The 26881-nt window shown below is 40.0% G+C and overlaps 1 protein-coding gene and 1 long non-coding RNA gene across 2 annotated transcripts in view; both read right to left on the bottom strand.

Annotated features, from left to right (window-relative positions):
• Positions 1 to 26881, bottom strand: part of LOC124155878 (charged multivesicular body protein 7) — a 112659-nt gene that overhangs the window by 42080 nt on the left and 43698 nt on the right. The window lies entirely within an intron of this gene.
• On the bottom strand, positions 6003 to 6961 carry LOC124155888. The gene is made up of 2 exons (XR_006864241.1): positions 6892 to 6961; positions 6003 to 6815 (listed from the first exon to the last, which is right to left on the bottom strand). It is a non-coding gene; the product is annotated as an uncharacterized LOC124155888 (long non-coding RNA).

Below are 26881 nucleotides of genomic sequence, written 5' to 3'. Positions count from 1 at the left end.
ACACATACATGAATAGACCGTTACGCTCCTTCAACAAATTCTGGCGTCTTATCAATTTCATTCTATCGTGTCAAAATTCAACAATTCAGTATCTTTACATTGCTCGGCAAGCATGGGTCACTCAATCACACAGTGATTCAAACCGAAAGTTTATTTCGACAGGTTAGTACGGAGCTCCCCCGGACTCGGCCACAGCCGTGCGAATTCCATACATTCAGAGCAGAGCTATTGCTGGCCTGACTGACTTCGAGTATTCGGTTTCGGGAGTTTCCGAAGACAGTGGAATTTCACGGGTAGTGACAAATATAGATAAGTTAGTCTTATTGTTCGACTAACACCAATATACCCCAGTAGTTGAAGTGATTTTGAAAGGGTAGGATCGGATTGAAGCAGCAGTACTTATAGTGGCTAACTTGGTTTCAATCAGTGATGGGAAATCGGGAAATTACACTATCAATTTTGAAATTAATTAAAAATTACCTAGTGCAAAAGCAATCCATAGGATTACCACCACAATTAATTTTAATTCTGATCCTCTGTATTAGGCAATAGCTGTCAATATTTTCTCAGAGTGTGTACTCTACAATAACTATTTCCTCCGTAAATATTTTCTGACAGAAAGGACTGATATGAAAACTGCATTTTCATAATTATTTAAAGCCATTGTATAAAATAATGATTAAATATTTGATTTACGTTATTTAGGCATGGTCAATGGTCTACCCAAAATTTACACCTGTGGATGAAGTAAAATCAGCCTGAACTGTCTTCCGCTCAGCGCACGTGGAATTCAAATCTTCACTTTTGATTACTGAAATGTAATGTTTAATCACACAAAATTTGGTCACAATCAAAAAGTACTTATTTTAAGTATCGATTAAAATTTAAAATTATCAAAGTGTCACCGAAAAAAGTAATTCGAATACTTTTACTTCATTACAACAAATGTAGAACAGACTGAAATGATGCATGAAATAAACTGAAACTCTACTTTACATGAATTACACACTTAAAAATTCCGAATCGAAACGTTTTGTTTCGTTTTGATGACTTTGGTTTTATACTGTACTTACTCTTTTGTTGTTTCATTTATTCAATAAGATATTTTTCTCATTTTATTACTTACATTACCCCATATTAACATATTAAGGAGTCCAATTGAGTAAACGTACACTTCATATATTCCAAAGGATTTATGCTATGATAGGTGAAACATGAACCCAGGGCGGGCTCGCAGGGTTATTCTCCCAAGGGCCCGGTCTGTAAGTCCGAGACTTCTCACCCGTACACATCAGGAGGGGAAGGACAGAGGAAGGAAAAAAGCATAGGAGGCGCCGCCGCGATGAGAGCCCGACGACGCCTCCAGGGAAAGGATAGGGAAATCTCAACACCGTCATTGTGGCGAAGAGCGCCGCTACTAGCGAAACCATAAATTATTGTTAATACATAAAGGAAATATTTCCCTATGAAAAAAAAAGAAACCCTACGATTTCCCGCAGATTATTATGCTATGACAATGAATTTATTATCAATATTATCACATCGCTGGTTTCAATCTTTCTAATGACGTCAATGTATGAGCGGAAAGAAACTAAAACTTGCCACGCAAGAGTTTCAGCCCGAATGTCGACCTTTCTTTTCTCCAAGTTCCGCTTTCTGACTCGCAACAATGACTTTTCCGACTTCCTTCAATTCAAAATTCACACGCTAAAAATGCTAACTAAGTCTCTCTTTCCGCCTGGATTAAATAAGAAAGGTGATATCCCAAAGAAATAAAGGACCGGAAGGATAATAATTCAGAAATGAAAAAGGCTTCCTCGGCAACTTCCCCAAGAACATCCAGCATTTCTTTTTCGGGCATACGAAAAACTTTCCACACGGGGTAACACGCAACGCTTTGTAAGAAAATAATAATAATTTGCAAAAATCACTCACGCGAAAAGAAAAGAGGCGTGATGACCTTAATTACCTATTCTTACTCAAAAGTAAACGCGTGGAAGGATGGTCAGCGATGCGACCCATGAAAGGCGGCGTCTCACCATTTGGGTTCATACTTGTTTCCTTTTTTCGAAAGAGAAATTATTCCGATCCGGTCAATATTTCGACTCGAGCGGGGAATCAAGAATCGCCATGGTTTCACGACGGAGAACTCGCTTCCAATGGCGCAATCATAAGAGGATCATGGGATCTGTTTAATTTCAAGCATAAATGCAGTACGGAATCCGAAGGATAAAATAACCGGTCAAACGGTAAATGATAAAATTACCGATCGACGTGCTTCTTTAAAGTACGTTGCCAATTAATTGGATAAAATCACACAGCCGCTTCATAAGCTATCGGTAGTGATAACTTTGTAACTATGATAATTGTTATACAGAAATCCACGATTAATGAGCTATTGGTATAAATTACTTGATAACTATGATCAATGTTAAACAGAAATTATATACGTAATGAGGAGACAGAAGGTATGGACGGAGCGAGTACTTAACGGGGAGGGGATGTTAAAACAGTGTTAGAGGGTAGAATGTTAGGTAAATGCGGGAGAGGAAGGAAAAGAATAGGATTTTTAGATAGAATGAAAGGGAGTAGGTCTTATTGTGAATTGAAAAGGGCAGTGCATGATGGAAGGGGAGGCTCCCGGAATTACTCTTAAGCACTCCATGGAAACCTACCTTAATCGGTAGAATACCTTAATGATAATATACGTAACATAAGAAAATTTGCATAGTACACCTATAAGGACGTATACAACAACAGGCCGACTGATTTCAAACAGAAGAAAACCGAAATTCGGATATTACGGCCTATAAATCTCGGAGGCTACGCGTGGAGCATCAGAGCAAAAATTCTAACTGCTACATCGCACTAAATCAACTCCACCACCGGGTCGGGTCGTCACTGGCATATCGTATGACCACATCCAGTGCGGGAAGTGAGGTTGTAGCCTCGGCGGGTGGAAGCCTCAAGCAGTTTACACTTGAATCAACCTCAAAGAGAACGCCGCCACTTCCAACCGTTCATGGAGAAGACTCCCGATCCGAACAAGCGAGACCATGAAATAAAACTCAACACCACCAGAAGAGTTGGGAACGTGCGCTGTACTGTAACGCATGAGGGAAGGTATCGATTCGGAATAATTATTCTCAAGGGAAGACGAAATGAAGGGAAGATTGTGCGAGGTACGTTTAAAGACTAAGATCCGTATTGAAATAAAAAAAGGACAAGTACAGATACTTCAAAGAAATTTATTGCACAAAACTCAACCACTCTTACACTATTTTTCGACGTAGATCCCGTGATCTTCAAGGCATTTTTCATAGCGTGTCACATTCGTCACATTCGCAATGCGTGATCAGGCATTGTCGCGAATGAAAACCATGCCTTTTGTGAGCATTCCTCGGCGATGGTTCTGTATTTCGCGGCGCAGTTTCTTAATTGTCTCGCAATAAAAATCTATATTTATTGTTTCACTTAGCGCCGAAAAGTCTATCAGTAAAAGTCATCGGTAAAACAGCGACGAAGAGCCGAAAGAACATGTTACCTCATGGATGACTACACTGACAACACCATTCTACGAAATGGGTACACAAAAACCTGTGCCACGCTCTGACAAACTCCTGGAAAATCACGGGATCTACAACAAAAAATAGTGTAAGAGAGGTAAAGTTTTGTGCGATAAATATTTTTGAAGTATTTCTACTTGTTCTTTTTTATTTCAAAACAAAACTAACTTTCCAAACGTACTTCATATTAAAAGTAAAAACAAATTCATTCAATTTTTTCACACCTGAAATTGATAAACTTTTTCCACAAACAATACACAATACCAAGAGGACTGCATAGAGGAGGCCCAATTCCATCCCATTGAAGGCTGATTTCTGTTGCTACTTCAGTCGCATTTTCATCGGCTTTCAAAAATATCCGCGGCGCGGTGATGAGTGCAATGCGATCCACTTTTTTCAAATATTTTGAATTATAATTTTTGCAATTGCGAGGAATAGCACTTGTAAGATATGAATATGAAAGACCGCATCATCATGTATTTAAAGTTCGGTTAACACCCCTAATTATACCTTTTAACCCCGTGAAACTCGGATCACGTTGTCCGTCAGTGGCGACTTTTGTAAACCCATTTAAATGCGCGGTGGGTGACATCAAATTTAGAGACCGACTCGAGGATCCTCTTTTGAAATATTTGTGCACAATGCAAAGGATCGCAATCTTTTAAAAAACTACTGCGAAAGAACAGAGTGGGTAACGTAACTTCCACAAGGCTTACCTTGGGAACCGATAGAGACTCGAGGAATATACGCCATGATTAGATTGCTTGAAAATTAAAAAGTGACATCTTTCATAGAAACAGAGGATACGAATTTAGAACCGAACTGATTTCCAGTTCAGACAGAAGTGATAAGATAACAGAGATACGTTGACGAACTGATACATATCACTCATTGAGTAGCTCGACACTAAGTTTGGTATGGATTGATGAGGTTAGAACTCACTCTAGCTGAAGCCAAAATAGAGTGAATTTCAGACATTAAGGGCCTGTTTTAAAAATGCCTGATTATAATTTAACGGGTAATAAAAGGTGGAGCTAATGAATTCTTCTAGTATTACAAACGTCTCTCTGAACTACTTTACTTTGATGTAACTTTCAAATATTCTTAAGTTAAGGTTACGGCTCCATCATGTTCCGTTTAACGCTAACTTCACATCATAAAAGTGTAGAAGCACCCGCTCCTAACACAATGGGTCACCTCGAAGAGCGAGGTTTTTTGTCGCAAGTGTCCAAAGGTTTCACCCGGGATTTGAATCCAGGATCTTTCATTCATAAGCTCAAAGATTTAGCCATCACGCTACCACGCTTCCCCGAATACCTTAATCCGTTATTCTCACGGACAATAACAGGACCTTAATTAGAACTAGGCCATAGTCAAAACACAGCGTACATCGTCATCTCTTTTCCAGGCTAGTGTCCTGACCATCTCCGCCGAACGCCTTTAGATGAGGATAGCGGGTTAGTTGTAGATGTAAACGCTAACTGTCTTAGTGCCGCGGGCCGATATATCGGCTTTTTCTTCTCAGCCGAAATATTGGCTTTGAGGTAGTTAATTATTCTAATTTATAATTATGCAACAACTAAAATCTTGAATAAAATATCAGTATTAATTAAACTGTTAAAATTTAATACAATAAGAGTGACATTAAAACAGCATGTTGATACCCCAAAAAATGACAAATTTTTTCTCAAATATGCTATATTTAATTTAAATGCCTTTGGCGTTTCTCGCCAGTATCACTCCAAGTAGGTGGCAATAAGAGTGTTAACCCGGGAGTGGTCGCCGCGGGTCGCTCCGACCCGCACGCAACTATTTATATCTGTCCTGTATGTGCAAAGTAACGAACGGTCTTCACTTTCCGTGTAGCTGCTTCTCTAAAACCCTGCTACCATACCCTGTTGAGTTTCTTCAGTTTCCACTCGTTTGTTGACCTAGTCGTGCATGTGCGGGTCACCCTGACCCGCAGCGACCATTAGCGTTGTCAAAAATTGTGGTTTGGACCTTAGGGTTGGGGTGAGTGGAGGTCGCGATGATGGATGTATGAGTTGAGGACTGGGTTAGGGGCCTTCCGTGGGGTCGGGGGTGGAGGCCCTGGTGTGACATGACTTAGTGCAAGGGCTGCACCTTCAGAGACAAGGGGGCAGTGTTTGGCGTGACATCAACCGAGAAGCATCTATTCTGTTATGTGAACCATTTCTATTGTTAATACAGTCCACTAAGTATCTTTACGCGTCTTTCATTTCATTAAAGTTACCACCAAATATGGCCGAGATCGTGACTAAAAACACTATAGTTGAAGAAACTAAAGCCCTGTTGGGTTTATTGTATTACGCAGGTGTGTTGAAGGCTTCACATCTGAACGCAGAAGAGTTGTGGGAAGAAGTGCGTCTATTCAAGTGTGTAATGTCTTTGAATCGATTTAAATTTTTGCTTCGAATGCTAAGATTCGATGATAAAAGAACCCGAGTGCAGAGGATGGAAGTGGACAAGTTAGCACCTTTCAGGGATGTTTTTGAATTTGTTGTAAAGGAATGTAAATCAAACTTTTCTGTTGGTGAGTAGGTACACAACAATTGACGAAATGTTGTGGGCCTTCCGTGGAAGGTGCGGTTTCAGGCAGTATATGCGGAATAAGCCTGCGAAATATGGTTTGAAGGTGTTTTCATTGGTTGACTCACGAACATTTTATGCACTCAACATGGAAGTATATCTTGGAAAACAACGCCCGGGACCTCATGAACACATAAGTCAAACACCATCTCCAGTAGTAGTCAGGCTTGTTGAACCGATAAGTGGAAGCAACAGAAACGTCACTTATGATAACTGGTTTTCTAGTACTGCCCTTTCTAATGATCTCTTGCAAAATCAAAAACTCACCACAGTTGGGACAATCAGGAAAAACAAAAAAGAGATACCTTCAGAGTTTTTGAGAACTAAGAATCGAGAAGTACACTCGTCAATTTTTGGTTTTGCCAAAAACTTGACAACACTCGTATCTTATGTCCCAAATAAGAACAAGGTTGTTCTATTGACCTCCACCATGCATCACAGTAAAAGTATTGACAATGCCACAGGAGATCAAAAGAAACCAGAGATAATAACATTTTACAACGCCACAAAAGGAGGAGTTGATGTGGTTGATGAAATGTGTGACAATTACTCTGTCGCCAGAAAGACAAATTGTTGGCCCCTCACAGCATTTTACCATATTTTAGACATCATAGGACTAAACTCTCTCATCATTTGCTCCTGAAATAACAAAGAAAGAAAACTTGTACGAAGGAAATGGCTCAAAGAGTTGGCTACGGAACTAGTTACACCTCACCTTAGAACTCGTCTTCAAGGATCTCTGTCAAAGTCAACCCGTATCAATATTTTGGACATACTAAAAGAAGACATTGTTCGCCCTCCAGTAGAAGTCCTGAACAAGAGAAAGCGGTGTGGACTTAGCGACCGTCAAGGCAACAAGTCGGCTCACAACTGTGCGTCATGCAACATCCCTGTCTGTGGCTAACACTCCAAGCCCACTTGTCTCAACTGTATTGACATGGAATAAATGGTGAGCTTTTTATATTATACACATAGGAACTACACAATATTTTTACACCTGAAAGTTTTGATGTGCTTTTATAAAAAATAAATTTGTGTATCTAATCAAGTTGTGTGTTTTGTAGGTTCACGCGTGGCCAAGATACCTCAACTATACTGACTTTGGGATGCAACTAAACCAATAACTGGACATTTGTAGTGACATAAAGTTGTGGAAGTATATATTAGTTCTTATTGGAAAAATATTATGAAGTAATAGTGGAAGTTTTCTTTTAATCTATGTGATAAACCATGGCTCATTGATATTTCGTTTTTTTTTGAAGAAAATATGTACAACATTTTCATGCTTCAATAACTTGAAAACTTTTCCTTATAACAATAAGCCATATATTTATCTTTTATTTCTTTATAACCTATGTTCAATATTAAAGAGTGAAAAATTATTGTAAGTAAGCTAGTTAGCCGTAAAATTACTAAAAAACTTGTACTATGACAAAAATCTCATTTTTTGTGATACTTTTTCTTTAATTCCGAAAAAAATATAAAAGCAATAAAATGTCTTTTTTAAACACATGGTTTGAATTTTTATACCTTGGAACTGAAATGTATAAAGCTATAAAAAAAACAAAAATGTAAATTAAGCTTTAAAACAATTTCTTTTAGTGCGGGTCAGAGTGACCCGCAGCGACCACGTAAGGCTACATGTTAGGCGCGACTACTCCCGGGTTAAGAAGCACCCGCAAACAAACATGAGTTCGGTTTCAATGCTCTAAATATCGCAATCAGCAGAGCACCTATCCTTTCGTTCGTTACGGGACATCCGTTATCTCCCCCGTACGTAGCCTGATTGCGTTTTGTTATTATTATACTAAGCATGTTTACTGAGAGGAAAGATAAGAAAAGGGTGACTTTTCTTTGATACCACGCGAGTTACAGAACAAGAATAGCGCAGCTGCGAACAGCTGCAGGCTGCAGGGGTCGGCAACATACGGCTTGAGAGCCGATTTCCCAACTTAAATCCACATTATGATTTCCCTGTCTCACAAAGGATCACAAAACTGGGTCTCAGATTTCAATCAAACTTTGTAGTGTTGAAGGTCATCGGGAATTTTCCACGAACCACCCCATACAGGGTTATTGCGGAGCGTTTTGCGAAACGGATATAACATTATTGAAAGTAGGCTTCTGTATGAAAAAAATTGGAAAAATTGCCGCATTGCAGAAAAACAAAATTTTCAGTGAAAATGATGGAAATATTGATGAATAGAAGGCTTCTGTAAAATGAAAAGCAAAAACAAGTTATGAAAAACATTTTCCGACTCTGACATTTCATTCTTGGTGATGGGCTGTTTCCAAGGGAATATATTCGGCCAGTAGATTTTTAACAGCGTTTTTTGTTTCCGGCGTTTCAATGAAAATTTCAACTTTTTCTCTCAAATTAAAATTTAAGCTGGAAATATTTTATCTTGATAAATCAACAGCAAAATGATTGAATTTAATGAAATCAGTATTTGAAACATTATGCAGAGCCTTATTAAAAGTTTTCAAATCATGCTTCGATTCACAGCGCTTTGAAGATGTTTGAAATCATTACGCTTAAGAGGTTGACCTGGAAGTAATTCCGTCACGTGTTAATTTTTGGCATATTTTGAAGGTATTTCGATAATAAATTTTGTTTCTGTGTACGAAAATCACCTTCAAAAATGTTTTTTTGATAATGCATAGTAAGAAGTTTTGCAGTTTTATTTTACAATTTTATCGAAAAATCCTCATACATAGTTTTCTCTAAAACTTTTTCCGTCACAAATGGAACTGCCCTTACACTATTGGTTATATATCCCCATATGGGGGTGGTTCGTGGACAGCTCCCGATGGACTACAGCACTACAAATTTTGATTGAAATCTGAGACCCAGTTTTGTGACACTCTACTTGTCGGGACATTCTCAACACCATGACAACAAATATTACAATAGATGATTCTCCAGTTGGACTCTAGATGAGTTGTCACCCACCGCGCATATAAATGTATTTACAAAACTCGCCACTCGCGTCGCTGAAGGGCAGAGAGATCCGAATTACACGCAGAAATGAGCTTTAATTGTGTCCGTTAACAAAACTTTATATTCGTGATAATGTGATCCACCAAATTCAAAAATTTTCATTGCTATTTCACGCGATTGTAAATATTATGTAGCTTGCGCGAAGTTGATGTTTTTGTTTTCCTTGTACTTCAATGTTCAGGAGTTTTATGCCGGGTAGGGGGAGGCAGCAATCCTGCCGAGGGATTAGGGGCTACGGGACATCCCCCAGGGAAACAGGGTGTATTCCCTAGCCCCTACGCGTTTCTGGAAAATTTGCCACTGAAAAAAGCATTTAATGTACCGTCTACGTCTAAAATTTATTTAAAATTTTGATGTTTTTGTTTTCCTTGCACTTCAATGTTCAGGTTTCGTACCTTTTTCGGACAAATTACCATTTCAGTTGGGGGGCCAGGCTCTCTCTGGCCCCTCCAAAACTCCGCCCATGTTATGTAGTAACAACTGATAATGAATGGATCGCTCTCGCTTCATTGCTGGGATGCGGGGTTTTTAGGGAACATAATAAAATGCGCCCACAATAGCGATAAAAATCAAGCTTCAACGGCACGGACTGGTGCCTCCTTCAATGTAGTCCCCTTGACCACGATGGAAACCCAAATCACGCAAAGAGCAAGGGGAAAGAGAGCGGAAGACGCCGCGCCGTGCCGCCACAAGGGTGGCCAACGCTCTCGACTCTCGCAGAGTTCTCCTTTACCTCAACGGCGCGGGCACTCCTCCAACCCCGAGGTGCGCGGCCCGCGAGGTCGAACAGGCGGTTAGGCCGCAACAGCGGCTCCCCTTTGAAGAGGACAAAACTGCCGACAGAGCGGCGATCATCCCGCTGCTCTTTTCTCTGACTCGAAATTTCTGAAACTCGAAGCTTTCTTTATCTCAAATCGATTGTTGACGAACTCTCTTTGTGGTTATTCATTGTAATAAGATACAACAGCTGTAGTAATTTTACACGATTTTTTTATTCGCTAGACCGGTTTCAAAGTCTGCACGTCATGATGTTGAACGTTAAAACTGGTTGAGCTAATAAATGTGGAAAATTAATACAGTTGTTTGTATCTTATTACTTTCTTTACCTCTCGAGGATTTCCGACAAATCGAGGTTAGACCATCATTTCGCAAATAAAATCTGTTATACCTACGTAATGAACGAATTCTATTGACAACACTTACCAGGGGCGGGTCCAGGATTTCTTTCTGGGGGGGCCGTGCACTGAAGAGGGCTCCCACTCCCTTAACGCAACAACTTTTATTTTCAACTATCAGAGTCATCTAGCGGCGTGAATACGCCAGAGGCAGGGTTCCGATGACGCTATAGGAGGAGATACCCGCTATATAGCGCCCAAGGACGTAGCCAAACTGAATGCAACTCGTCGAGCCTGCGCGCTGGCTAAGGGTCGTCATAGAAGAAGAGAAAGGCCGAATTCCAGCCCGGAAGGGTTGGCACGGAGCCACGAATCCGCATGGCAATGCATCCTACCGCAATTCTTGGCGACGCGGAGACTGACTTCGAAGTCAAAAACGAGAGCCCTTACTTAAGTCACACAAAACGGCAAGATACGACCGTAAAGTCACTAATTAATTCCGACCTCACCCGTCGACGCCCAAGGTGAGGAAGGAAGATGTTTTCTCGTCGTGAACAGCTGTTAAGAAATAAAAGTAGACATACAAACCCGCGAAAGCACCATAGCAAAATGTAATTCATTGCAGCATGTTAAATAAGAAGGCGAACAAAAATGGATGATTTGAGGCGAAACTTCGTGAAATTGCTTCATGTTGAATATCTAGCAGATTTTACATAAATAATTAAAATATCTTAATTTTAATATAAAATTTTAAAAGAGGAACCTGACGATGTCGCACAACGACGAAAATAATCGATATCAAAATTATTTATGCGAAATCTAAGAGGTTTTTTGTTACAACAAGAAGGCATAACTATAATAAATGAAAGTCTCTTTCCCTACTCACCTCAGACGTTGAACTAAGAAGAAAAAAGATCATTAGATCAAAACAAACATTTCACTATAGGTTTGTAGGAAAAATGAAAAGAAATGTCGCTTTGTATGTATCATCCTCAATCGCTTATTTCTGGGCAACGATTTGAATTATTCCTAGATAAACCATAGCCAGAAAAAAATATAGAGAAAGATAAAGGCACATTCCTTACCAGTTCCCCACGATTTAAATCCTCATAATAGTTATTGGACACTTCAGATCATTTCTACTCACAAATTAAAGAAACCTTGAATGCCATTACCAATATGCCAGTTAAGATCGAGTGCTCTACAAAATGTTGGCTCTTTTCCCTCCAGGAGTGACACGGATAGAATGAGAGAAAATGTCCGATCAAACGTTTATCCATAACTTAATTAAGTATTTAACTGAAGCGAGGACTTGGAGACGTGATATTTCAAGGGATATGTGAAGGTTGGATGGATGAGAAGGAGTCTAGGAAGATATCGACAAGGTAGATGCGGGAAGTAAGGGTTACGGATCGAACAGGTATACTGGGGCACAGGGATGCTGAAGTCGAAGAGGGGAGGATGTTGGTCAAGCAGAGGGGAAGACGGAAGCTTCATACATGGAATGACAAGTTGACAGATTTACACCGAGGTGGCGAGTGAAATCTTGCATATGGGTCAGCGACAATGAAGCTAAAGAATAGGCATTCCTGCCTCGCTTTTTGACCACCTTTAAAACCAGAAATGAGTAATGGCATTGGCAAGAGTATTTAGTTGTTGTAAAGCGCATTAAGTCTCTATCGTGGATTTCACTTATCGGCAAACCACTTTGCTTACAGTGCCGCATCATACTGGTCGCTTTTTTTCATTTCCTAGCCCCGCAAAGCTAATAACGGCCTACGAAGAAGTTACTAATTAATACTATATTTTTTTCTTAGTCCACTGATGTCATTTTTACCACCATTAAACAATGCTGCCCTGTCCCTCGTTTTCTTGGTTATCGGTAATTGAGGCAGGATTCAATCAGGTTTTCGTCCTCGTACGTTTATTATTCGAGAGTTGCGCTAGCAATCATGATGGTGATCGTGTAACTTAGGTAACTTGGCGAAATTATCATTAAATTGCAGATGATGAATAATGAATAAGGAATCACCATAGTAACATTCCAACTAGCATTCCAACATTCCAACGGTAGGTAATCACCAAATACCGCAAATGTCTTAAGTTAAACGTACGAAATATGGATTAACAAACATCCTGAAATAAAATATGAGCAAATTATATCTCTGAGCGCTGATATAGCAAAAACCAATTACCAATAATTCAAGGATATTGTAATTATTATAATATAGTTTTTCTTACATGAGGGTATAGATTCAGTAGAAGGAAATCCACGTAAAAATGCGCAAAATTTGGTAATCCTCCTTACCAAAATTGATTTTGCCAAAATCATCAGCAAATTCCAACTTTGGCCAGTAATTACATACATATTCACGATTGAACCAACCGACCCCCAAAGTTTGCACGAAATATGATTTTGAGGCACAGCGCATTCTATTTCCGGTCAGGGGAAAGGGACCAAAAATATAATCGACATTTGCAGCGGTTTCTCACTCCCCTCCCACCCTCCCCTGGGCTGCAAGCAAGCGTCCGACCGCTCGGGCAAGCCTGCCGACACGACATTCGCTGAAGAGCGCTCCCTGGCAAACGCCTTGGTTGGCGCGGGTAGATAGCGCCTAGTGCAGGAGAAAGGGCGTGGGGGGAGTGGATTGAAGAGTGAAGGCGAGGCGGTGGAGGAGGTTGGCGTGGCGGAAAGCCTTCCCGTCGAGCACTGCCAAGGCCGTTCGCCGCGAGGAAAAACCCCTCACCCTCAATTCATATTTACCAGCATATCAAGGCCGTGCGGAAAGATGGGAGGGGGAGGTCACGGGGTTCGAACCCCACTCTCCGCCATAATATTTTGAGGGATGCGTTCTTAACCTTTTATAACCCAATGTTGCTCCTAAGCAGCATCAAAAATGTTTAAACATTCTGCTCTATTTAGGAGATATCTAAACTAAATATTATTTTGTAGTGTAAATTTTAATGACGAAATATTAATCTGCCAGGATAATTATCACTGAGTGTAAAATTTTCAAGTTTTCAAAATGAAAAATCTTGAAATTTGATTGCTCCCAGAAACAGCTCCGGGTTAGAAAGGGTTAACTCTTAACCCTATCATTAATACATTTTTTTCTCCCCATTTCTTTGAATTATATTTTTGCTATTTTAATTAACCCTAGATTACTAAACCTGGCTAAAAGTCATGTGGTCACTAAACCTTCGTTATCATTTAGACGAAGCTATTTTTTTAAACTTCCAATCAGGTTATTTTTGTGCTTTAAACCAATCAACTTAAATTTTTATTATAGTTAATGATTTAAATTTTGAGTCATATGTCTTTCATTGAAAATATTTTTTAATGACTAGGTAATAATTCTTAAATAATGTTTGCGAGTATATTTTTAAAATTAGTTATTTATTTATTTGAAAAATTTCTAGGCATGCACACTACGCGAACCCTCATCAAAATCTGCTTGCATATCGAACATAAAAATTTACAAAATACAAAAATTTACATTAGAAAAAATACCCAGGTTAAATTTTAAAATTTACAGATATGGGCAAATATCGAAAAGGATCTATTCTTCATGTTAAGATATTTTATATTTTGAAGACGATAGCGTAAGTCTTAAGGTAATAATACGTCATGAATAAATACAGACAGGGAGCGATGCGCCGATGTATTAACATGCACGAGTTGATGCGTGAATGCATGAACGATTTTCATGGACAGGAACGAACATGTACGAACGAATGAACCAAATTAGAACATGTTCCATTTGATGTTCATTCGTTTCTACAAGTTGGTGATTACACGGTGCGTTTTCGCGTTCATTCTCTCGCTCATGTATTGACACATTATGTATCGCGTAACTAGGCATTAAGATAGTACCCCTTCCAACTGGACCCAACCCGAAATGCATTCCCCTTTCAACTCACTCGAAAAAAACGATGCTCAAAGCGACCTCATAGCTTCTTACAGCCTACAGACATGGAAACAGAGAGGAATATGAATATCGTTGCGGCAAAGGATGCGCCAAAGATGAATGAAAGGGATGGATGCAGGGGCAGGGAGGGGGATTATTGTTGCATTGTGAGGCGGTTTATTACTTCTCATGTCGACTTGGGGGAATGGAAACCTCGTAAGGAAATAGGTACAAGGAAGGATCTTCCGAAAGGAAAACTAAAATCCATAAAATGAACGCATGTGGGGTTGCACATTAATTACGTTACAAACTACGTTATAACTTGGGCGGCAGGGTGTCACCTAAAACCGATAGCGGGCGACGACGGAGTCAAGAAAAGTAACATAGATTTACCGATGCATCTAATTACGATTATTACTAAATAAAATTAGGATAAATCGATTTCTTTCTATCGTCCTCATTTATATAATAATGAATAACGTCATGGAGTATAGGTCTGAGAATGAAATGCAACATTATTTGCCAACGCTTCGATACATTTCTTATATCTTCTTAGGGCTATAAATCATAATGGTTACAATAAATAATACATAAAGGCAGGAGAGGAAAGAAAATAAATTGTAAGGAAGGGCTGAAGAACTGTGGGTATCGGGAAATTAGTAGTATATACCGTCGAATACGAAACTCTTGTCTTAACCTGTCGACTATCTGCAATCTCACGTAAGTTCACATAAATTACCATCGTCTAGTTAATCCAATGAGTAGAAATACTGCTGAAAGATACAATTTTTTGATTAAATACAAAACCATTTAGCGTCCCAATTAAAGTCCGTTCAATTTAACATCCGATAATTGAAGTCCGGGAAAGGTTGCGCGATGACTTCACTTGACGTTAGTAACGACTTGACTCTGGAGAAATTTAATTTCGCGATCAGCGAAACATACTTATGCATTACCTATGTCCATCTGTGGCGACTGACTTTTCTGTCAGATATAACCGGCGAAGCATGGCGAGATATACAGTCTCATCAATCCGAGTGGTGATCCAAGTTAAGATAGATTAGTAGGATGCTTTGGGGGGAAGAATTCTAGGCACACCACCAGGGTACCCAGCAATAGTGTGAAGTTAATCCACCCCCAAAATCCACTTTTTATCATTCAAGCCATCTCAAAATGCGAGGTGCGGGGGCTATTAGCGTACTAGTGGGATTTCTCACTGCAATAGCGTACAATATACTTGTACAGTCAGGAAAAATGCAACATCCTAGTCATCAATATATAAATCCTTGAAAACCTTGACAATGGAAATTCAAGCGAAGTTGATACTGGTACTGGGAGGTTTGATACTGGGAAACCAGGCGATATTTCAACACCAACATATCGTTAGACATAAGACTTTGACAGAGAAAAACTAACCAGTCAACCTCCATAAGAGGGAATAAATCGCACTGCCTCTCAAGAAGATTACAAAAAAATTCCACCATTCAACAAGGAGAGGACGTAAATTTATAATTTTTCTCTTAGCCCAGTAAAATCAAGCTAACCATTCTCTCCGAATACCTGATATTAAAATATGCATTAAGATACGTTTCAACCACATTCGTTTTACAGCCTAATCATCACCCAGCACCTCGATTACGTCATCGGGCGAAAGGAGCCATCGGCGCCTCGCCCTTTTTACACAAGTTACCAATTGAAATAACTCCGAGAAGGTTTCATAAGAAAAAGCAATTACACAAGGCAAAAGTTTTCATAACGGAAAGGAACTTATTCTGAGATTATTCATTGTTCATATTAATCTAATGCACGCCCGATTTCCATACCACAGTTTAATTTGTTTGCAGTTGGCAATGCATGGAATCAGCTGATAAGCCAAGCATCCGAGCCAAGAAAGCCGACGAGGTAATCCCGATCAATCTCCAAAACATACAATAAAAGATATCAAGAGCACGTTACATCATCCCTGATACGATCGGCCTCAGGAGATAACTGGCGAATAACATTGAAGACTTGAAGACAGTGAAGGAAACTCATTCACCCAATACCGTAAATAAGAATAGCATTAAACCATACTGATAAAATACTGTACCTACTGTAAAAACCGTACCACAAATAAGAATAAAATTATAACTAAAGGTAGACATGCAACGATCCGTTCAAGTATAGTAACGCCAAAATAACATACCCGAAACAGTTAGTTATTGTTTACCAACAAGAGTAGCGCACCATACCAAGTTCCTAACAAACAATTAGAACAAATAAACTTTATTTAAGCAACACAGTGTGGGAAAGAATAATCTTGTCCCTGAAGTAATGATTCCACAAAGGGATATTATTAATACTATTATTTGACGTAGTCAAATATTTGTTTCTGATTCCAGACTTTATGTTATAAAATATCGATTTAAACTGACAGGGTAATTCTCAAATCAATGTACAGCAAGCATCACTCGTTGATCACCAAAAACCCTAGGAATCACAATGGAAATAACGCAGCTAAAGTATTTACTGGGTTTACCTTGCAAAAGATTTGATCATACTCCGCGATCCAATGTTGAGCGGCGATACACTTATGAGTGCAATATTCGTCAGAAATTTTGCAGAAAATGCAACAGATGCATTAATGTATAACTTATATCTCAGCAGCAACATAAATAACTTGTTTTCACTAGAATAGAGACAGAGTTTACCGTAAAAAAATAGGTGAGGATGTCGTCCACAGAAGTAAGAGACCTGAAGTTCAACGTTCTTCCATTACCCTATATTACGATGCATAAATTAATATTTTTCAAAAATTAGAAGAGAAATGAGAATATGTGATTGAAAAAAAGATATCACTCACAGGGATGAGATAGACCGAGGTTCATTTACATACCGCGACCTTTTCAAAATGCTGTTCCGCACCTAGGTTACATGAGGGAGCGTATGGAGCCACAGTGTCTAGCCCTTTGCACACGAGTTACCAACTGAAATAACTCCGTGAATGTTTCACAAGTGGAAGCCATTATACAAGACAAAAGTCTGAATCCCGGAGAGGGTGCATATTAATTCCCAGATCATACTTATACCCGAATACTATAAGGAACGAACGTAAAATACGAAGTGTTCCCTAAGAAATCTACAGGAGTCTTGATCGGGTCGGAAAAAAACCCAGCTGTTTCAGGGTTATTTGGGCCACCGGATACAAGGGAAGTCCACAGAAATGACGAATCTCCAAGAGGGGAACCCGATTGAGGAATTACCATTACAGTACTTCAGTAAATAGAGAAGAAAATCAGATTTAAACGGGACGAGTATCGGTGGTATTCGACCTATTCTTGCACGAAGATTTACAATTCACTTTAAGCCTAGAACTAATTTGTAGATTCTTGCTCTAATTTGAACTAATTCTAAGCATACTTCCTATTTTATCGTCTCTCTTACCGCTGCTTAAGCTAATAACACTTGTTCTCATGCGTGGAGGCAAAGATAAATTTGTAAAGTGTGCGAGTAAGTTTTGATCCACTCTTAGAATTTCAAATAAATGTTTTATATCTTTTCTATTTATTCTTAATTATAGATTAAATAGGAGATGAAATAACAAAAATGTTTATAAAGTCTTAATTAGCCTTATTTTTATTACCAAATGTTGCTTCTAAGCAACGTCAAAAATTCATCAATTTTCTGCTATATTTAGGAAACATCTAAACTACGCATTATTTTGAGGTGTAAATTGCATTAACAAAATATTTAGCTGCCATGATAATTATGACTGAGTGCAAAATTTTCAAGTTTTCAAAATGAAAAATCTTGAAATTTGATACCTCCCAGAAGCAGCTCTGGGTTAGAAAGGGTTAACTGGAGTAAAGTGTCTACGTCCCAATTCGTCCCAATTAACCCAAATGTACGGCAGACGAAAAATTATTTAGATTCAATCCCACTGACAAGAGCGTGGCAACTTCGGAGTCATTTCGATGGAAAATAATCCAATGCAATCGCCCCTCGTCTAATGCTATGCACATTCAGTCCATTGATTCGAACGCTCAATATGCGCAGACCAACCAGAAACAATGCCCAAGACATGCGTACAGCTAGTGAATAGACGTTTTTCTGTCTGGAATAAAAGGCTTGGATAGCCACAACACGTTCTTGAGAGGGATAAAAAGCTAACTAAGAACTTATGCTATGCAATACGGAGAATCCCACAGAAACCACTCCAAAAAGCAAGGACATAGACATGTTTGCGAAACAAACGAGCATTTGTTTGATCTGTTCCACTTTCTTGCGTCTCGCAGTCGACGAGTAATACACGACATTCATTTAACGACAATGAGAGACTAACACAAAACCAGTGGCAGATAGAGATGGGCCCCCCCCCTCCTGGCGGGTCCGCCCGTATTGCCAAACATTGCAGAACCACAATTGTAACTATTTTATACCATAAGATGGCATTGTATTTTATATGCCTATAATCACTTTAATTAAAAATTTCTTATACTCTGCCTTAGACTTGATTATTTTTTATCACGATAAAAGTAAAGGCAACTCTTTTGCGCCAGCCCCCCTTGAGTTTTTTTTCTATATCCGCTCCTGCGCAAAACTCAGAATTGTGTGTAACGAACTTGCTCACAAGTGATTGGGCGCGTAACTATAATTGGCAAAGATTATGAATCGCATGCAAAATTTAATGGGAGTCATTCCGTAAAATAAGATTGGCATTGTAACTTTCTTATAGAAATTAATGTGGTATTAAAAAGGCTTCAAAACAGGAACTGTGAAGCAGAGAAATCAATAATGAAATCCGACGCAAATAGTTCATTCCGCGAATGATTCGGCTGAAATACCATTTAAGAATAATACGAATGAACGTGTGGGAGCGTACAAAAAATCTAACCCAAAATCAAGGAAAATAACCACGTGTTTGTGCCTAGTGGCGTAAAAGTTCGGGATTTTACTAGAGGAATCGAAGTTGCAGCATTAATGATTTGACCATCAGAATTTTTCAAGAATTACATAATAGGGTGGTTTCCTTCATCAAAGAAAACGAAAGGCATTGATTGCGATTCGTTACCCACCATTAGTGTATTCATAATATACAAATTATTTTGTTTTAGAAATACCGGGTTAAACGAATGGCAATGGTCCATTTTTATCCTCATTTGAAAAGGGCCAGATTGGCGCCCATGCGATGCCACTCCACGTGACGTCACAGGGACCTAGTTTCTATACGAGAAGATAGGAGTTATACGTCGTCTGAGGTTACCATTGCATGCATGAGGCGCAGAGCTCAGGGAAACATGTCTTAACAATCACTTAATAAAACTGGCTAAGGTCGGAAAGTTTTCCTCGTTTGATAAGTTATTAATAATCCTTATTTAAGCCAAGAGCTACCAGCCAGCAGGGTACTAGGCTAGCCGCTAGCAGCCTGCGTCGTATCAGCGCTAAGCCTCGCCTCAAGGTCACCTCGCAGGGCGGGAGGGGGAACCAGAAATACGTCACGCGGAGAGACTTCCCGACATTCATACTTAAGCGTCGCGTTTTCGCGCGCTTGAAATTTTTCACTTTTCATTTAATCGCGAAAAATAGATATCGTCATTTAAAAATCTAAAAGCGTGAAATATGTACTCCAGGAGTAATAATCTTTCGATTTAGGCAATAAAAAAATAATAGGAAACCACCCTATTAAGATAAGTATTGCTTAAACCAGACAGCTGTAAACGTATTATTTTTAGGGGTTTAAAACGTCTAGTGCCAACATGCATGACAGCTGAATCCATTGAAAGATCAAAAAGATATTTTACATCAATTTCTGGATAATATAGCATTGTATTACCTACAACGGCTCAATCTGCAAGAACGAGTCTCGGCAAAATAAAAGTAATTATCTCAAGAACAATTAATGATACAACACCATGAGTCAGAAAAATGAAGGGGAGAGATAATAGATTCAAAATCAAAGGACAAAATATAATCACACAGGAGGTTCATTAAGGATGATGTAGCAACTAGCGATAAGCACGACTGACAATTTTAATTTAAAATCAGGGAAATACCCATAGCCATTCAACATTCAACGATAACGAGCAGGACCGACACCATCTGGATTGTTAGAGACGAATATTCACTTTTACAGGAGATACATATATTTTGTAGTGTTGTGAGATTATAGATCTAAAACAAATTACATTCATTATATATAAATAAATTTTTAGCAGCAACGGAATACCACCTGAATGGTGCGTTAGAAATTGAATATTCAAAGACACCTTTGCGATAGGGGATGAGAAAAAATTATCATTCGGCGTACAAAGTTAATACTATTCATCCAGATCTCTTTAAATGTTTCCCAGAATTTCCAGGTTGTCTAGATGAGGGGCCAAGCAACCCTTTAGTATCCAATGAAACACATATAATAAGATGAAAATCAATTTAGTGGACCATCGCACGAATTACGATTTTTACTTCCGATGCCAGTGGAATGATACTACGTAGCTGAGCCTTGAATTGTTACTTACACCTAAACAAAATCGCAGGGAATAATTTGATAATAGACTGGCATGTAAAGGAATGATTCTTGGGTTTCCCACCAAATGTGGTTTTTTGGAATTGGTACCAACGTTTCGAAGGCTAGGTCTGTCATCGTTTTCAGGGGTTGAACTTGGCTCCGCAATCTACTAACTATTCTATTCGGGCTACGCCTGAAGACGATAGCTAAAGGCCGTTTTACACGGTGCGCGGAATTGCGCAATCTGACGTACGTGCGAAGGCGCAATCAAAATTGCGTCGTGTAAAGCGGTGAATTGCTAGAACACATGCGAGAATGCGTGGATGCGAGACGGCAAAATAGCCCCTGTTCTAATTTCGTTCATGCATTCGCGCAATTCCACGCCATTTTAGAAATCAATGCAGCTCTAACCTGCGCAATTCCGTGCCCCGGCCTTAAGTCATACTCCGGCATGTTGGGACCAATTATACAAAACCATACCCGGTGGGAAACACGAGAATTATTCCCTCAAACTAGACGACGGGAAAAACTCATAATCTACATGATGTGGAAAGGTTTGAGGGCAACACTGTTATCTGCCGAAGTTATCACGACGCGCAGCACAGCTGACCCACCACGCTCAAGCGACAGCGAAGTCACTTTAGAGTTTAGGGCGACCTTGATGATGGAGTCGTAGCCGCCGACTCCACACGGGCCTATACGTCGCTATCTGGGTCGAATGTACCCATACAAAATAGCGGACCACACACAAGGGCCAACTCAGTGGCGTAACTAGGCATATGCTTTGGGGGGGATGGGATGGCCTGGGGTTGAACCTCCCCCACGCAAGAGGGGTTCCGGGAAAAAAATTGAAAAACGACATGCCTGGAAATATATTTTACATCATTTTGGCGCTTAAAATTGAACTTTAAGGAGATGCAGTTATTATATGTGCATGGTGAAACAAAACCCACCATCCACCCATCGTTCCACCAAGTAACGACCAAATCAGTTGATTTTATTCAGCTATTATGTGTCCAAACTTTAAATAAAACAAATAGTGTAAGCGCGGTTTCATTTAGATTATTATAAGCTGTGAGACGACGAGGGTCGCCTCGAACGGACTTCCTTTGAGACCCAGCCATTAAGCACGTTCCTGCTGTCATCGAGAGAGTCGCTTGAGAAATGATCTCTCTCGGTGGCCCCAGGGGCGTGGGGCTGGACAGGGCTGGTGGCCGCTAGGAGAGGCAGTTGGTGTTGTGCAGCGAAACAAGATGTATGGCTTGGGACTGAATAAAGGAAGTTGCTTGTGTGAGAGAGTTTGGACTTGTGCCCTGCTTTGTTTCCCCCGAACCCCTTTACCGTCGGCGAAGACGACTTACAATAGTTTTAAATAATTTTTTATTTGTCTGAGGCTTTTGGGGGGGGGGGATCTATCCTCTTTAACCCCTCCCCCCATAGTTACGCCACTCGGCCAACTTGAACATTTCTACGATGTGAACCCGCGATGATGTTTATAAATAGAGCGGATTTTTATGCCTCCACATAAGTCAGCTACTCATAGGGGCGATATAACTATCGAAGAGTAAGTCAAGAGGAAACATTGGGGTTGAGTTTCTTTTCACGTTGAGTGCGTCTAAGTTGAACAAATACCACCCTTCAGATTAATAAAGATCGCCCGAGGTAAAATATTAAGTTAAACGGTTTGACGATAATTTCTGATTAGTACATACAAAATGCAAAGTATGGTATGGTATTTGGAGGAGGCGACCGACAGCTAAGGTCATTTGCGCCATGGGGAAAGGGTATGGAAGGAAGGGTGGAGAGAACCCAGCGTCGGTATTCGCTTGCTCTTAACAAAAGGCGCCACGGGGACAACGGCGGACCCGTCCCATCCGACGGACGGAGTGTTAACCTTGAAATTTCCTCCACACAACACCCAAACAGAGATCGGGCAGTCTCTGAAAATTCTCTGCCACCACCGGGATTTGAACCCAAGCCCATGCGCTGGGAAGCCAACACTATAGCCACCACACCGACCCGATCCCCAAAATGCAAAGTAATGCCAATATTTCAACTTTGAGCAGTCATAATTACAACTTTCAAGGGTGTATCTACGTTCCTTTTCGCAGAGTGGAAATATTAGGAACTCAAATATTTACGAATTCCTTCACCTCGATGATAAATAATGAAGCAATAAGCAAGGTGTTCGGCAATATTTCGAAATATTTTTCCATGAGTTTCAAGGTAAACATTCGGATTTTTGAGAGCCTAAATCCACTTTGTTTCCGAACATTTTTACTTTTAATTATTAGTCAATTAGACAAGTAGTAGCTAAGCCAGTGCTTCCCCCTAACAATAAGTTCCTTGATGAGGAAAAACATGTGTTCCAACCGGTAAGTGAAATAATTTAGTCGTGGTATATTACAAATTGTTTCCTTCACATTTTTCCATTGAAAAAAATTGAGGGAAACAATTTCTTTTTTCTTCGTTTACTAAAATTTCCCCGAGTATGAGACACGATGGTGTTATAAAAATGACGGACAGTCGGAAAAAAGAACGGCAGAGGTAGCCCTGGGATGCATTGAGCACATGAGGATGGATTTCAAACAGAAAAAATATGTACACATAAGTGTTAAAAGATAAGCCGATAAGACGATCGAGTACAGAGCTGCTTAGAACCAATCTTCGGGTTTATTTATTCCCACACCACCGAAAACAGCACGTATTGGGCTTTACCACAGGTGTTTTCAACGAGGTAACAATTATACGTTCACGAACAACGACTCCCTGGATAGGAGAAACAACCCAGGCGGGACTCCATCTCGTTACCTTTTGTATGGCAGGCAAGGACTTGACCCCACCGTCACGGAGGTCGGCACTGCTGTTTGATGATGACACGAGGAGGGGGAAAGGGGTATTAATTGGAAGAAAAGAGCATGTTGAAATTGACGGTGCAATACTTGGATAAATTTGCAATTTTCCAAGTTTTGCAGGTCGCCGGACACCCTGGATATATAAATCAAATGACGACATCTCCCGGGCAGGGATGCCGAAAAAATATTTGGGGGGGCCCAAACCGGGGATCTTTCCCCGGGAAATTTTATAAGTAGTGAGTTTTAAGTTTTTTAAGCATTTTAGAAGAGTCATATGATCAACATTAGAACCCTGATAACTCGAATCTCGATATCTGGACACTCCGGGGAAAATCGAAAAGCCTGACACATTTTACCATCACACCCATAACGAATTTTTGAAGGGGCTTGGGCACCCTCAGGCCCCATGGAGTCGGCGCCACTGCTCCCGGATGATAATTCTTAGGATGGCCAATGGAACGAGGGAACACAAACAAGGCTCCAGGGCCATGTGCGAAGTATAATCTCTGCTCTATCTTCGCAAAGCCTTCTCCCCAATCAACTCACTGATTCGTTTATTTTCACGTGGAGAGAGATAAGAGCCCTGGGATAGACGAGGGCTAGATGAGGCCACCCACTAAGCCAAGCTAGCCCTACGTGCTGACCTCATAGAGGCTACCTCGGTATCCGTTGATAGAGGCACGAGACCCAGCACTAGCTGATTTGGGTACATGACCCCATTTTAAAATAAAGAAACACAAAACATAAAAATGAATCCAGCTGGTTCTATATTGCGCCTAAATGTAGGTAAAATAATAATATGCTGAGATTCAGGAAGTCATGCAACGAAAAAAAATCACATCACTCTTGAATAATATTGAAAAAGGGATGCAAAACTCAATCGCTCGCGATGAGAGAGGACAAAATTACTCCAAAGTCTATCGATTTGGGGGAGAAATTTTGCCACACTTGAAATTACATAAAAATAGCTCAGAAGACCATGCGCGAAAACTACGCTGATAGGCCAATACTCAATATTGCTCCAACATAAAAAATAGGGAGACAAATTATTTCTCGTTCCTTCATTTAATTGTTTTTAGATAATTCCTACGACAAGTTAGTATCTACGGGTTTAAGCAACGTAGGAGCCTGACAGCCTGAGCATCGAAAATGTTTGGATAAACCTTTCCGCCCACAAAGATACGTGAAATCTGCGAACAGTCTTTCCTATCAGTTTCGTAAAGATAAACAGAAAGCATGGCTAATCTACCACTAAAAATGTTGGTAGCGTTCTCCATTGAAAGAGACAATCGCTTGATACGATTAGAGTAACGGAGCCAGGAAATTTTGTCCACACACGATCTCATTTTCGAGAGGATAGGCCGTAACCAAAACAACTTCACGGACGGTTGAAACTCGAGACCCTAACACTCCTAACGATAAAGAGATACCGTTCTGATGTGACCAGTGCTTCATTCCGATGAATTCATGTCTATTCATGAATAAACCAATAGTAAGAAATTGAGCAGCGAGGCATTTTCAAGCTTATTATAATCAGTGGAGTCACGGTGCTGGAACGCCGTTTCGGCACTGGTTAACAAAAGACATAATAGTCAAATAACACTTCCATCAATTCTGTTGCCTCAAAATTTCTAATATATATATATATATATATATATATATATATATATATATATATATATACGTAACCAAAACAATTTTTAATAATAAATTGTAAATAATAACTTGTAATAAAGAACAAACACAGTAATATTTGACTTGTAAAAAAAAGTTAAGGGAATTGCGTTCCGGTACCAAATGCTAATTTTGCCATCACGCCACTGATTTTTATGCAATCGTAACTTGAAGTGCTATTTCATTTTGTTATAGGCTTTAAATTACCCTATTGTAAACGACCTCGAACGTGCTAAATTTGCAGCACATGGCAATGCTCCAGAGCCCCTTGTTTAGCTAAAAACGCCATTTGGGAACTTTATAATGTACAGTTTGCCGTGATGCATTTGAGCAATACCGTATTGTAATTTTTACTAGGAGATGATGAGTCCACTACAGTAAATTTACGTAAAACATCACGCACTGCGAAGGTCTTGCGAGTGATCATAGGAAAGTTCTAAGGACCGGGAACTCACCTCGTTATAAGACAGGATTTCGTTACATGCGCGATCGTTTTAAATGAGTTTCACTATAATTACTTCCAGTTAGCTAACTTCGGCAGGGACGACGGGACTCAACATCACACCCTCATGTGACATTTCTCAATCCGCAAAAAAAAGCAATGGCAAGAAAGCGATCTCTGACCGATTGAAAGACATCTGGGCACGTGGGTGGCTTGTGGTCTGCCGTCTCACACAGGGAGCGGATCACATGCTTCGCCGCAAATGAGAGGAGGAGAAAGGGAGAGATAAGGGCGGAAGCACGCACATGCCAACCGGCTAATTCCCTTCGAGAGCGCCCGTAATTCGCGTGACTCATCGCGGAGAGGATGCCGCGCGGGATCTCCAGAGACAGATAGCAACGCCACCGACGACGGATTACATCCCAGTCAAATGGAATCGCGAGGACGAGAGAGACAAAACACGGGCGCCACTCGAGTGATTGGCGCCGGGGAGACGGCAATCGCTGGCCGATGATAACCAGAAGGTGGGCGACAATCAAGACGGGTAATTTGTCCCGAGGAGGGGTGATCAGTCCACGGCCCACCGACGGCGGCGTAACCATTGCGGGCACGGAGGGCACGTGCCCCCAAACTAATTAATTTTAGGAGAAAAATGTAATGCGTAATTTTACGTGACAAAATGACAATGAATGTGATTTCTAGAGATTAAAATGTTCACATTTTCCCCATAGGAGAGGTTCTACACCCTCACTCCCTGGGTGGTGCAACCCATAATATCAACACATCGTCCAGGCTACGCTGCCCACCGTTAACATTTTACCGATCCGTGAGATTCATTACACAGTTACAAAATATATTCATTTTATAACGGTCAAAGAAGTACAAATCAATGTACCATAAAAAATTATTTGTGCATCCATTTATTAAAAATATTAACGGTATGCTATTTCACTGCGGACCAAGGATTTATGATGAATTTCCTAAGTAATCAGCAAGATCATTTTGCATACATAGAGTTGATTCAGGTTTAATCCAGTGGCATTCTAAAATATGTAAATTATTACCCACTCCCAACACTTATTCATACAACCGGTTTCAATATTTTTCTTACATCCTAACGATACTCGAACTATATTATATTCATACAATGAATAAAATAGTTAAAAATTGCTCGTAAGTTTTAATTTAAAAGATAGCTGGTGGTCCAACCCTGATATAGAAAGTTT

This window comes from Ischnura elegans, chromosome 3, assembly GCF_921293095.1.
Source record: "Ischnura elegans chromosome 3, ioIscEleg1.1, whole genome shotgun sequence".
In the NCBI taxonomy this organism is placed as follows: Eukaryota; Metazoa; Arthropoda; class Insecta; order Odonata; family Coenagrionidae; genus Ischnura; species Ischnura elegans.
Note: the sequence above shows the minus strand (reverse complement) of the source record. Positions and strands in the feature narration are given on the sequence as shown.